Source organism: Geotrypetes seraphini, chromosome 12 (assembly GCF_902459505.1).
Source record: "Geotrypetes seraphini chromosome 12, aGeoSer1.1, whole genome shotgun sequence".
Lineage (NCBI taxonomy): Eukaryota > Metazoa > Chordata > Amphibia > Gymnophiona > Dermophiidae > Geotrypetes > Geotrypetes seraphini.
In genome coordinates this window covers 10,210,346-10,225,328 of record NC_047095.1, presented here as the reverse complement: position 1 = coordinate 10,225,328, position 14,983 = coordinate 10,210,346, and positions in this window count along the sequence as shown.

The following is a 14,983-nucleotide window of genomic DNA, read 5'->3' as shown; positions in this document are numbered from 1 at the left end:
GTAAATATTTTTCATTTTCCTGCCCTTCTATCCCCATGGTAGTAATACTCTCTTTTGAAAGTACTGCTCCTACAGGGATAAAATTTAACGTAGTCATAGTGGCTCCAGTATCCACAATAAAATTATAATTATGTCCATTTACTTTAATTTGAAGGCATGGATCCCCCTTTTTACCTTTTGGAATTTTGAAAGAAATATACTGAGATAGTCAATCCTGTCTTCCAAATCCCTCTCCTGACACAGGTTCAGGTTCCCAGAATTGTGGCTGCTGCGCTGTCCAGGGTTGCCATCCTCCGGTCCTACCTTGTCCTCGTACACTCCTAAAATTTCCTCTTCCTTGTCCCCGCATTATACCACTTCCTCTAAATCTTCCTCGACTTACTGCTTCATTTCTACACTCATTCTTATAATGTCCCATCAATCCACACTGCCAGCATCTCACTTGCGACCTTTCTGGATTCTTAGCCCTATTAATTTGAGCCAGTTCCACAACTATATCATTCTTTTCTTGGTTTTTTCCTTTTGCTTGTTCCTCTTTAATTTGCATTGTCAGAACCTTTTTCTGCAGTTGCACTAATTCCTTATCCTGTTTACTTAGCTCATCTTCAGTTAATCTGCAATAGTGAGTGATATGGGACACTATCTCTGCCCAAGCCTTGTTTTCCAAACCAACTACAGCATCTAATCTGGCTTGTATATTTTTAGGTAAAGTAGTTTTCAACATCTGAAAAGCTACAGCTATCATTCCTTGTGCGAACACAGGCTCTCCTGTTTCTTTCTCCCAATTATCCTCAAACCGTTTTATAAACTCATAAATATCCATTCCTACTTTAAATTTGTGTGCAATTACTCTGTTCATATCTTTATGATCAGGATATAACATACGCATCGCATGCCAAATCTGGGGTCTAACTGCATTAAATGATGAACCATCGTGTGCAGAGTTAGTAATGTTTAAGGTTGGAAATCCTGCCTGTGTAAAAATTTGGCTAGCTTGACCCCCTAGACAAAGGTATAGCATCCGCTTAATATCCCCTATTGCTAGTGTATATCCTGCCGTTATTTGTTCAAATTTTGCTATCCAATTACTGGCTCCTCCTAACATAGAGGGTAACTGTTTCTTAATATTTTCCTGGTCCGTAAAAGACCAGGGTATATATGTAGTGGCTACACCTCCTCCTGTTAGGGGTTTATAAATCAGGGGTGCTTGTAAAATGGGTGATCCCTCATTTCTAAGCTCCTGAGATTTATTTACATTGCTTTGTTCATATTTCTCCCAGATTCTTAAACCCTTTTGCATATATGGGTAATCCCATTGTGGATCTCCTTTCCCATCCCTTATGCAAAATCGTGCTATATCTAATTTATTTGGATCTAAAGAACCATTTCTGGGCCATATCTCCATCTGTGCGCTGGATACTTCAGTCCAGCCAGCCAAATTATCACACCATGGGACCACATAGAGCCAGGAATTTTCCTGCTGCGCTACATAATCCCTAGGTATCATAGCCTGGCTTACATAAGCAGCTGCACCTCTATCCTGAATTCCCGTTGTTGATAAGTCTTCTACCCACTTATGTAATACATCTGTCTGTTCTTCTAAATTCTGCAGGGCTTTCATAGTTAAATCTGATTGACGTGTCTGAAGCCCTTTTAGCTTCCCCGTTACAGGGTTTTTAGGTTTTCGAACAATCACCTCCTCTTCTGCATCTGCATTTGTGGATGTCTCAGAATCTGTCTCTACAGGTTTCATGTGTAAGACTCCAGATACATAGACCCAGTCTTTAGTCTGGCTATCTGATGTTGGTGCCGTGGGTATGGAGGTTTGACCCACAGTGGATAGGGGGGTCTTTTCTTTAGCTACATTTAAAGGTGTATAACCAATTGCTACTTCAGGAGTACTCGTAAGAAGTGGATATAGACTGCTTGTAACCTTCCCAGGCTCTAAATATGGTGGGGGCTCCAAACTCCCCCCTTGACCCGTAGAAAGACCTGTATTTTTATCTTTAACAACTGGTGTTGGGGATCCTGGAGAATTCTCACATAATTCATCCCACAAATGCCAGTATTCTAAATGTTTCTGCTGGGATTTTCCTTTCTTTGAATCTAAAATCCACATTCGCAAACAGCATAAGTCTGACCATAATACAGACCCTTCTTTCGGCCATGTCCATGATTCAGTGTTAATTACTGCTTTTCTACACCATTTATCATGAAAATGCTGTATCTCATTAGATAACAATGGATTAGCTTTTTTTATTGCTTCTATCGGCAACATGACTATTCACAATTACTCTCAAACAAGTCCTAAATCACCTAAATACTTTCTCCTCTTAGCAAACAAAACACTTCAAAACAAACACTTTAAGAAACAAACCCCAGGAGGTATTTACAAAATACACTGCCCCTCACAGCCAACCTTAACAGGACAGCTGTAAACCCCGAGAGGAAAAAAACAGAGAGAGAAAGAAAGAAAGATCTGGCCAGAAAGACAGCAGAAATAAAGTCATAAAGCAATGAAGATACAATTTTTCTCTATACCCACAAATCTTAACAAACTAAACATATAATACAATATCCCCAAACACTATGCCTATATACAAAGCATTAATTCCTAAAATATAACTTACGGTATTCCGTAGCTTCAAAAAGGGCCCCCCCAGTCTGTTACTCAAAGAACAGACATACCTTATGTTGCACTTTCAAACGAAACCCAACGGTTCAAAAAATGGAACCTAGAAACGCACAGTACGCACATGTCCCATCTGGGGTGCCATTTAATTGCGCACATGCGTACTTATAGCTTTCTAGGGTTGTAAAATGAAAATGAAATTAAAAAAATAATGATGCAAAATATTTTCATAAAATCCAAAAATCTTATTTTTTATTAGATATCAATATTAGGTCATAAGTGTACGCAATTAATTTTATTTGCAAATCAATTGAGTATCTTTTGCATCAGAGAATTATTACAGAAGCCAAAAACGCTGGCCTTGCTCCTAACAATTCCAATGTCTTATCAATTACACGTCCATATATATCCTAAATGACGACATTCCTTCGTTACAATCCATCTGCAGTCTAATTGGTTCACATTATTTATTCCCATATAAGGCTAGCTTCATATAGGCGTGTCACAAATTACATTCTTATATCAAAAAAAGTTACATTCTCACATTAAGCTTACATATTTTATAAAAAGAAGAAATACATAGATCAATATTATAATACACTTACAAAACTCCTCAGATTTTATATTCTTTCCTGTAAATGTCAGTGTTCTTCTCTATTCTGAGATCTTTGTCTCACAAAGACTGAACAAAGAAAAGATGGAAAGGAGCAGGTACCCCTCCCATCAAGGTTCTACGTAGAAAAAAGTTGCTCTCCAATGAAGTAGAAAAAGTTGCTCAAGGTCAGAGGTCAAACACCATCTGTTGCCTTATCAGGATCTCTTCAGGATTTCAGATATATGAAGATTAAAATAAACTATATTCCTAATCTTTATATTCCTAATCTACATTGGTTTTTTTAACATATTATCTATAACTACCTAAGTAAATTTCTATTATATAATTTTTCCTAACTTTCTGATAGCTAACTTTGGATCAATTCATACCATGATACACATATGGTTTAGATTTGTCCTTAGCAAACTCAAGTCATGGTAAACCAGGGCCCCCTGGTATGTGGATACCAGGTCAAAAGCCAACTCCTGTCTGCCTACATTTCCCTGAGGATTGGCCTAGTTCAGGCTGGTCACTCTAACACAAAGAAACTCTATAAGAAACCTAATCTTCTCATCTGGAGTACATTTGATATGGTAGTCATCAATCACAAAAATGTCTTAGCTTGCCTCCCTATATCCATCAAGCACATGACATATATCAAATCCATATGGTAACTTAAAGTCCCTGTTTTTAAACTTTTTGTATTTCTGATCATTTTATTCCAGATTATCCAGTTTTCATTTATTAATTCATAGCTACTAATCCACATTCTCACTTGCTCTTGGATCAGGCCTTATCTAATAGTTTTTCTTTTCTTTCTAGCTAGTAAATCCTGATGCAATGTGAGAAAGTGTAATAGCTGAATTTTTTTATTTCATGTTTGCTCATTCTTACCTGCCCAGGTAAACAAAGCTGGCCCCAAAACTACTTAAGGTATAGGACCAGGTCCTTAATTGACAGGACCTTCCCTTTTTGAATCCATGCTGCTGGGGATCCTGTAGATTCTCCTCGGTCAGAATCGTATCTAATTCGTGTTTAATAAGTCTTTCCATGAGTTTACTCACTATTGAGGTGAGACTGACCGGTCTGTAATTCGCAGCCTCCGTTCTGCAACCTTTTTTGTGCAATGGAATGACGTTAGCTGTTTTCCAGTCCATGGGGACTTTTCCGGTACTTAGGGAAAGATTGAACAGCACGGATAGCGGTTCCGCCAGGACATCACACAACTCCCTAAGAATCCTGGGATGTAGATTGTCCGGTCCCATGGCTTTGTTCACCTTGAGTTTTGATAGTTCGCCATGGACGCTGCTGGGTGTAAACTTGAAATTTTGAAACGGGTCTTCCGAGGTTTGCCTTGCCTGCAGTTGTGGACCGGTCCCTGGCGCTTCACAAGTAAAGACTGAGCAAAAGTATTCATTTAGTAGTTTGGCTTTATCAGAATCCATTTCTGCATAGGTCCCGTCTGTTTTCCTGAGACGTACTATCCCATCTGTGTTTCGTTTCCTGTTGCTAATGTATCTGAAGAAGGATTTATCCCCTTTTTAATGTTTTTTGCTAGATGTTCTTCTGTTTGAATCTTGGCCTCTCTGACTGCCGCTTTGACTGCCTTAGACCTGGTCAGATAGTCTTCTTTTGCCACCCTGTTTCCTGTATGCTTGTAGGAAATAAAAGCTTTTTTCTTTTCCTTGACAAGATCTGAGATCTCTGTAGAGAACCACTGGGGCTTGTTCTTCCTCCGTCGTTTGCTTACTGTTTTTGTATAGCGGTTTGTTGCCTCATGCAAGGTGCATTTCAGGGTTGACCACATAGCCTCTACATTATTGGTTTCAGCTTGGTTTTGTAGCGCCTGATGGACGAAGTCTCCCATGCGTTTAAAGTCAGTGCCCCGAAAGTCGAGGACCTTTGTTGCTGTGTTTGATCTAGTGAAGCCTATCTTGATGTTGAACCATACCATGTTGTGGTCGCTGGAGGCTAGTGTATCACCTACCGAAACTTCTGAAACGCTTTCTCCGTTGGTGAGTATCAGGTCCAGTGTCGCCTGATCTCTGGTGGGCTCCAGCACCATTTGTTTGAGTCGCGTCCCTTTTATGGAGGTTAAAAGCCTTCTGCTGCCGCTGGTAGTAGCAGAAAGTGTCTTCCAATCAGCATCAGGCATATTGAAGTCCCCTAGCAGAACCCCTAGCGTAAAGTGATGTTCTCAATGTCTTTGATTAGTTCCATATCCGTCTTCCTGCTGTTTTGGGGGCCTGTATACTATACCCAGATACAAGCATTTTTCGTTTCCTCTGGCCAGGTTCACCCAGAGTGATTCCCCGGTGTAGTTGACATCTGTGATTCTGGTGACTTTGATGTTATCTCTAGTGTATAGTGCTACCCCATCCCCTATTCTTCCCTCTCTGTCCCAACGAAGTAAGTTGTATCCTGGTATAGCCATGTCCCACCCATGAGTCTGTGAACCAAGTCTCAGATATCGCTATTACATCGAGGTCGGCGTTCGTTATCTCTGTCTCTAATTCTAGAATTTTATTGCCTAAGCTGTGTGCATTAACATACATAGCCCTCCATACTTTATGTTTGCTAAGACCCTGTGTAGAATTTCCCGCCTGAGTTTGAGTGGCTTTTATATAATTGTTTTTACTGTAAACCCTGGCCTATATTTCTGGTGCCTTCCTTTGCCATAGGCATGATTCTGTACCCAGTGCCATCACATGATTGGCGCGCAAATGGTGGCCGGTTACAGAAATATAGAAATATGGTTCAGTGATTCCCACATATGGGACACAAACATACCGGGCTATAATATTTTTAGGAAAGATAGAGATGGTTGAAAGGATGGAGGAATAGCTCTGCATGTGAGAAATAATATCCAAGAGACTGAAATGCAAGGTTTTTTTTTTTAATGTTTATATATATATATATATATTTTTTTTTTTTTGGATGTTTATATATATATATATATATATATATTTTTTTTTTTATTATTATTTTTTTTTTACTATGAACCCCATAGACTTTACAGATACATACAATTTATAAAAGTAGCCCTCTTAGCTGAGGGTAAATTTCTGTCAGGGAAAAAAATTCCTTTGAATATTGTCACCTCTATAATTGGGCCAAAGTGCATAATTTCAATTTGGCCCAATCAAATAGATTGGTAGCCTTTTATTTTGTACAATGTTTAAATCTTGCCCATATATTTCTTTAAGGAATAAAATAATAATTTCCCTTAACTATTGAGAAAAAAACCATATATTTAAAAAGCTCTTCAAATATTCATCTAAGTTCAGTACTGAAAACAAAATCATGAGGAATGTTTTATTATTCTCGATACACTGACAGTCTGTTTAATCTAGAAAACAGAAACTGATCTGGTATTAGCACCCCATCTCAATAGAAAGAATTAGTTCTATTCTTATGTGCCTAGGAGAAATGAGTTTATAGTTTTAAGGGAAATAAAAGAGAGAAATTATACAAGTTGACAGAAAATGTTTGCATAGAATCTGTAAACCGTTTAGTGTTATCCCTTTGATACCAAGCAGTTATTGTATTTTCTGCAAAAATCTACTTTTCCTTCCTGTATAAACTAATTTTAGAAAGAGATACCCATACATCATGATCCTTTGTCTCTGAACAAAATGTGATTAGAAAACCACCAGCTGAACTAAAACTCATTTCTACAAAGACAGATAAAGAGCCAGAAAAGTAGACCAACGATAGATGCCAAAGAGCAACGTATAGCGGTAAACAGTAGGGCATTTATAAACCCTAGGGCAGCCGTGGTTTGCAATTTCATTAATGTATATCTTTCCCTAACACAGAAGCACAGAAGAGGAAGCAGATATGGACAATAAAGTCCATCCAGCCAGCCCAGTTTCATTTCGGGTTTCAAATCCATTAACAATAATTCCTCCTCTCTTCTCCACACGGGCGCGCGCGCACACAAACACACACGCAAAACGCACATACATACTCTCTCACACAATTGTGCTGATCCAATACTTTCTTGAATTCTGAATCGGTTAGTGCATTCCCCATCAAAACACTGGGCTCCTTTTGCAAAGGTGCATTTAGGGCCTTAACGCGCAGAATAGCATGCGCTAAAATGCCACACACGCAAGCCGCCACCGCCTCCTCATGAGCAGGCGGTAGTTTTTTGGGTAGCATGCGCTATAGCACGTGCTAATCTGGTGCGTGCGCTACAAACGCACACCTCTGTAAAAGGAGCCCACTGTTTGTTTTGGGGTATAGTGAAAAAAGAGCTGGCAGCCTGCTGTGATGTGGCAGAGACATTCAATTTGGTTGTGTTTCTTTACCTTGTCTTGCATTTTATACTTGCACCTGTTATGTTCATATGGACTGTTGCTTTTGAAGACATGTCCTCTTGCTGCATTTATGACTGTTCTTTTTTTGCTCCAATAAAAATATTATTTAAAAAATAAAAAAAAACACTGGAAAGCAATGCCATTCATCAATCACTCTCTCTGTGAAGAAATATATTCTTTTTTTTTTTTCAAAGTATGTTTATTGAGAATGGCAAAAGGTCCGCCACTATTGGGAGGTCACTCGGAAGAAATATATTCTGATCTCAATTCTTAATTCAGAAGACCATTTTTTAGAATGGTTTCATACATTTTAAAAAATGCCATTTATATGTGTAAATCAGCATGCATAAAAAGGAGCAACTTTACCAACACTGAATAATTGGGATTTGTTAACTACCTTCTCTAAGGGATTCATAGATCATCCAACATGGTGTACAACAGTGGTCTCAAACTCGCGGCCCAGGGGCCACATGCGGCCCGCCAGGTACTATTTTGAGACCCTTGGTATGTTTATCATAATCACAAAGTAAAATAAAACAGTTTCTTGATCATCTGTCTCTTTAGCTATAAATTACAATATTATTATTAAGACTTAGCCAAAAGGAAAGATTTATAAACTATAAAGAATTTTACCTCATGCAAAATTGTCATTTCTTTAATAAGACATTAACTATTTTTTTCTGAGGCCCTCCAAGGACCTACAAATCCCAAATGTGGCCCTGCAAATGGTTTGAGTTTGAGACCACTGGTGTACAAGTATAGCTTTATAGTGCATATCTCAACAAATGAATATACGAGAAGAAACAAAATTGTTCAGATATACTTTTAACAACACAGACATTTCAGACAGATATATTTAACTCTCTAGCATAAATGTTTGGAAAAAGCCAAGTACTGTATTCAATCTTTTACAAAATATAATATAGGAGGTTATTTCATAAATCTCAGGAGACATTGAATTCCATACTTGTACTGTCTGATAACTACTCAATGTGCAATGCATATACGCATATTTTATACCCTTCACTGATGGAAAAGTCAATAGTAACTGACTTAAGCCACGATGCCTAAAATCTCCTTCTATAATTGAAATAAACCTGGGAAAGTTTTCAGGAATTTCTCCATATAAAGTTTTAAATACCAGACAACATAATTTAAATTCTACCTGCAAATCAATCACGCAATAAGCCAGTTAGCACCAATAATTGGGTTCTAATAATTGCTGGCATTAGTTGGCAACAATTTGGATTTAGTTGTTTATCTTATTAAGCATTATTCTATAAAAATGCACATGTAAATCTCTTAGTATACATCCTTACCAGTGAAGAGTCATGTCTGATAATTGATGGGCTGCTACCCTTGGGCTATCTATTTTCCCAAGATCCAAGTCCAAAACTTCTATTAATAGGTTTTTCTGAATAAACTTTAGCTATTCTCCATAGCTGCTATGATTTCTTCATAGTCTATGGCTGTTTCCTTATTTGTAGACAACTTGATCCTTCCCCATACAATATAGAAACATGACAGCAAATGGCCCATCTAGTCTGCCCATCCACAGTAACCATCATCTCTTTCTCTCCGAGAGATCCCACATGCCTATCTCAGGCCCTCTTGAATTCAGACACAGTCTCTGTTTCTACCACCTCTTCCGTGAGACTGTTCCACGCATCTACCACCCTTTCTGTAAAAAAGTATTTCCTCAGATTACTCCAGAGCCTATCACCTCTTAACTTCATCCTATGTCCTCGCATTGCAGAGTTTCCTTTCTAATGAAAGAGACTTCACTCATGCACATTTATATTAAGTAGGTATTTAAACTCTCTATCATATCTCCCCTCTCCCACCTTTCCTCCAAAGTATAAAGATTGAGATCTTTAAGTCTGTCCCCATATGCCTTATTACAAAGACCACACACCATTTTAGTAGCCTTCTTCTGAACCGACTCCATCCTTTTTATATCTTTTTGAAGGTGCAGCCTCCAGAATTGTACAGAATATCCTAAATGAGGTCTCACCAGAGTCTTATACAGAGGCATCATTACCTCCTTTTTCCTACTGGCCATACCTCTCCCTATGCAACCTAGCATCCTTCTAGCTTTCACCGTCACCTTTTAAACCTGTTTGGCCACCTTGAGATCATCACATACAATCACACCCAAGTCCCGCTCTTCCATTGTGCACATAAGTTCTTCACCTCCTAAACTGTACCATTCCCTTTGGTTTTTGTAGCCCAAATGCATGACTTTGCATTTCTTAGCATTAAATTTTAGCTACCAAATTTCAGACCATTCTTCAAGCTTCGCCAGGTCTTTCTTCATGTTATTCACACTTTCTGGCGTGTCTACTATATTGTAGATTTTGGTATCATCCGCAAAGAGGCAAATCTTACCCAATAACCCTTCAGCAATATCATTTAGAAAAATATTAAAAAGAACAGGCCCAAGAATAGAACCTTGAGGCACACCACTGGTAACATCCCTTTCCTCAGAGCGATCTCCATTGATCACTACCCTCTGTCGCCCTCCACTTAACCAGTTCTTGATCCAGCCCGTCACTTTGGGACCCATTCTGAGAGCACTCAGTTTATTTATTAGACATCTGTGTGGAACACTGTCAAAAAGGCTTTGCTAAAATCTAAATACACCACATCTAGGCCCTGATTCTGCAAAGTGCGTCCCAATTTTAGGCAGCTGTAGGCGTCCTACAGCTATCTAATCAGCTAATTGGGATGCATGTTTTTTTTTAAAAAAATGCTCCCCAGGCAGGCCGCCTATATTGAAGTGCCTCCGGGAGCCTAGGGAGGTCCGCAAGACCGCCTAAGCTCGCCTAAGCCAGCTCTACGCGTCTCCCTAGTAAAGGAATCTCCCTGCCACGATAAGTATAGCGGCCGCCTGTACGATCGTCAGCAGGAGGGTGCCCAACCCCTCCTGCCGGAACACTGCCCCCTTGAAACTCCCAGTTGTTGGCAGGAGGGTACCCAACCCCTCCTGCCGGAAGGCTGCACCCCTCCAGATCCCCCCATGCTAACGCCCCCCCCCTGCGCTACCACACCAGATGACCCCCCTAACCTCCCCCCAACTAACCTCCCTCCCAACTAACCTCTAATTGTTGGCCAGATGTACAGGTCTTGCTGCCGTCCAGCCGGCAAGCCCGCCTCATTGAAATGAGGCAGGTCCACCCCTTCCAGGTCCATCCCCACTAAGCCTAAGGCCTGCTTGGCCCAGGCTCTAGGAGCCTGGACCAATCAGGCCTTAGGCTTATCGGGTCCACCCATCCCCACTATGCCTAACGGCCTGATTGGCCCAGGTGCCAGAATTCAATTACTTAAAGAGCTATTTTATTGGTTAAGTTTCAAACAAAGAAACAGAAAATGTCTCTTCTGTAGGCATATTTTTCAAAGAAAATTTTGATATTTTGTGGTCAAATGGTCATGATTTTTCCTGATATTGCCAGGGAAATTCAATTGAGGAGGAAGACTCCTACAGCTGAAGGCTAAGACCTTGGCTGTGTGAGCTACTTTCTTTTTAAAGTTTCCTTGTAAATGTCTGGTAACATGGAAATAACTCATAAAGGGCCCCTTTTACAAAGTCATGGTGACGAGTTACAGCATGGCAAATGGAACGTAGCCCATTCAGTTTCTATGGACTGTGTCACATTTGTTGTACCAGAACTCGCTAGTATGGTTTTGTAAAAGGGGCCCATATTTTCTTAGACTTTTCTATATGATAGGAATAAATCTTAATTTAGGATTGTTTTTCATGTTTTGGATTTTGAGATAGCAGACATTTGAGGGTTGAATGTTCTCTTAGGTGCCTACTATAACTGAGATTTAGCAGGGGTAGTGGTAAGACAGAAGGGAGGGTTGGTACGCGCTAGCGAGTGTGAGATCTAGTGTGGAGGGGGGGGAGAGTGTGAAAGGGGAGAAGCCGTGAACAGGGATCTCAATCCCATTTGCCACCGGCTTCTCCCCTTTCACACTCTCCCCCCCCCTCCACACTAGATCTCACACTCGCTAGCGCGTACCAACCCTCCCTTCTGTCTTACCACTACCCCTGCTAAATCTCAGTTATAGTTTTTCCCCTCGCCCCCCCCTCTTCATCGCTTGTAATTTTTTGTTACAATTCTGTAATTTTGTAGTTTTGACAGTTCTGTAACTTCGTTACAATTCTGTAAATTTGTAATTTTGTCAATATATTGTAATTTGTAATTTGTGTAAATTTGTAATTTTGTCAATATATTGTAAATCCGTGTATCACCGCGGACCGTAATTAATGAATGTGAACCGCCTAGAACTTTTTGGGTATGGCGGTATACAAGAATAAAATTATTATTATTATTATTATTACAAGTATTGAATAAATTTAAATATACTTTATTATTTGGTATTTAGGAGTTCTAAGTCTTTGTGTGTGTCCTCCTTGAAGTGGGTTGATATAATTATTGCTTGTTTTCTTTGTTTTGCATTTTTCTATTATGCTTTATATAATGTAAGCACAATTTCAATTAAAAAAAGGCACAGGAGAAACACAGAAATCCCTATATACATAGCAAGAAACTAGAATCAAAGTAAAACTTAAATTAATTTCTCACTCCAAAAGGGGTATAAAGAGGTGGAACCTACACAGAGCAGCTGATATAACTCTAAGCAAAGTCAAAGGGTAATATGCATGGAGCAGTGAGGGCAACTCTAGCACCTTTCTGGGTAAACTAGATGGCCATTCTGTTCTTTATCTGCTGTCGTTTACTATGTTGTTATGTTCAGTTTTACCCTTAAGCACAGTTGTAAATATAATTAATTGAAGCTTGGTATTAACATTTATTAGTATGTAAGTCCCATAGTGGTTTATGGTTTATTAGGCACTTTTCAAAGGGGGAAAAAAAATCAAAGTGGTTTACAATAAATGATTTAAGAAAAGCCAGGAAACAAACTACAAAATGTAGATAGAACAGACGGTGAGGTAAGGAAACAAACCATTATAGTAAACACCAGTAGCTGTCACCATTGTCCGCGACATTATGCAGGTGAACCATCTATGGCTAGGCTGAAATGGTGTGCCTTCATGAAAGCCCTAAACCTGCAGACTTAGCCAGAGTTTGAGTGGAAATTAACAGTCATGCTCAGTGACATAGCTAGGGTAGGTGGCGCCCCAGGTCCTCTTCTCCACCTCCTGCTCTTCCCCCCACCCCCACCACAACATATGCCTTCCCTTTCCCCATACTTCTTTAACTCTTCACAAGTGCAAGCAGCATCTCCAACCTGCTGCCTATATGCCAGCCTCAACTCTCCCTCTGATGTCACTTCCCAATTCAGCCCCCAGAAGTGACATCAGAAGGAGAGTCGAGGCCGATAAAAGGTTGGAGATGCTGGCAAAGAAACAAAGAGGTACAGGGGATGGAAAGGAGAGGTTCTAGTGCCCCCACCAAGACAGCACCCGGAGCGGTCCATCCCTCCCCCCTAAACACACACTTACTATGCCATTGGTCGAACTGAACAGCAGCAAATTGGCGAGCAGCATTGAAATACAGAGAGATCAACTATATGTATAAAAGGTGAAGTCACAGAATATGTTGAACAGAATAGCAAACTATTATTCCCTGACCTTAATCTATTTGGACCAAAATCACCATAACAATTTTGCATGTCAGAACATGCATAATAAAATTCATTCATATCCTTATGAGTTGGAGAATATATTCTGAAACTCAGAGCAAGCTTGCTCCAAATGCCTCAATGTGTACTCAGAGATCAAGCTCAATTTGCTATTTGGCCTCATTCACGGCCTCTGCACAAGTCTAATCCTCACAATTAGTTATTTGCCATAAACTCCTTTTTGGTCTCAAAACGGGGTGAATGAGCACCACTGTGGTAATATCTATGATAGAAGGAAAATGGTACACATAGAGCAAAATGGTGGATAGAATTAAAGATACAGATAAATCAGAGGTTGAATTTACCAGTCAGCAGAATATGCTAGAAGTGAAGTGACAATATGCAATCTCGATAGGCAGAATCTGTCATTTACAAATTGCTTTACAAATTCCATTTGGCAATTGGTAAATGAGATATCACCCCTTTTGACATTGGTAAGGTTAAACCAAATGCCTTTTCTCGGAAAGTTGTAAGCAATATTGTCTCTTATATTTTACTGTCGGTCTTGAGTTTAATGCTTCCTTGCAGAGAAAAAAGAATTTTAACCTATATAAAAAAAAATCAATACGTTGTCAATCTATTTTAATCAGTTTCTGTAAAAGAAGGCATAAAATAAAAGACAGACATGGGTACTACTGAATGATGCTGTTGATTTTATTTAAATGCAAAAAAAAAATGCTTTGGAGATTGAGGAAATATCTTTATGGTTAGTTGAAAATGTAAAATAAGTTAAAATTGCATTCTTTACATTTTCAGTGAATCTACCTTAAAGAAAGCAATTTAAGTAAATATGTATTGTACATATAAATATAGGGGCTCATAATCAAAAATAAAAATGTCCCCAAACCATCATAAGTTGGCGCTTGGATGTCCAAGTGCTGATTTTCAAAGCCATTTTTCAGGATGTCTAACGAGGCATTTTGCCCACTGTGCATCCAGAGTTCCAGGGAGTATGTTGGGAGTTGTGTTATGGGCATGTTTTAAGCAGGCTTAACTTGGACATCTTGGCCCTGATTCTGCAAAGTGCGTTCCAATTGTAGGCAGCTGTAGGCGTCCTACAGCTGTCTAATCAGCCAATTGGGAGGCACATTTTCTAAAAAAAAAAAAAATGCTCCCCGGGCAGGCCGCCTATATTGAAGGCGCCTCCGGGAGCCTAGGGAGGCCCGCAAGATGCCTAAGCTTGCCTAAGGGCCTTAGGTGAACCCAGGGGACCCTACATGGGAAACGCTTACAATGTAGGCTAGCAAAATGCTGGCCTACATGGTAAGTAGACGCGGCCACTATACTTAATCACGGTAAGGGATCTCCCTGCCATTAGTATAGCAGCCATGGCAATGGCTGCCAGTCTCGCCCCCCAACCCCCCCGACGATCGTGGCAGGAAGGTGCCCAACCCTTCCTGCTGATAAAACCCACGATCGTCGGCAAGAATGTGCTCAACCTTTCCTGCCGGTAGGCCCCACCCCCCGACAATCACAGCAGGAGGGTACCCAACCCCTCCTGCCGACAGAACCCATCCCCCCCTGAAGATCGCCGGCAGGAGGGTACCCAACCTCTCCTGCTGGACCTCCCCCCAATGACCCCCCCAAACAAAAGCCCCAATCCCTCTCCCTGGACCCCCCAATCCCCCCCCAAAGATCACCAGCAGGAGGGTGTCCAACCTCTCTGCCAGGACCCCCCCAACAAAACCCCCACTCTGGAACCCCCCCTCGGGCTTACCTGCAAGTTGGCTGGATGGGTCCTCGCACCATCCGGCTAGCAGGCCCGCCTCTGTCCAAATGAGGTGG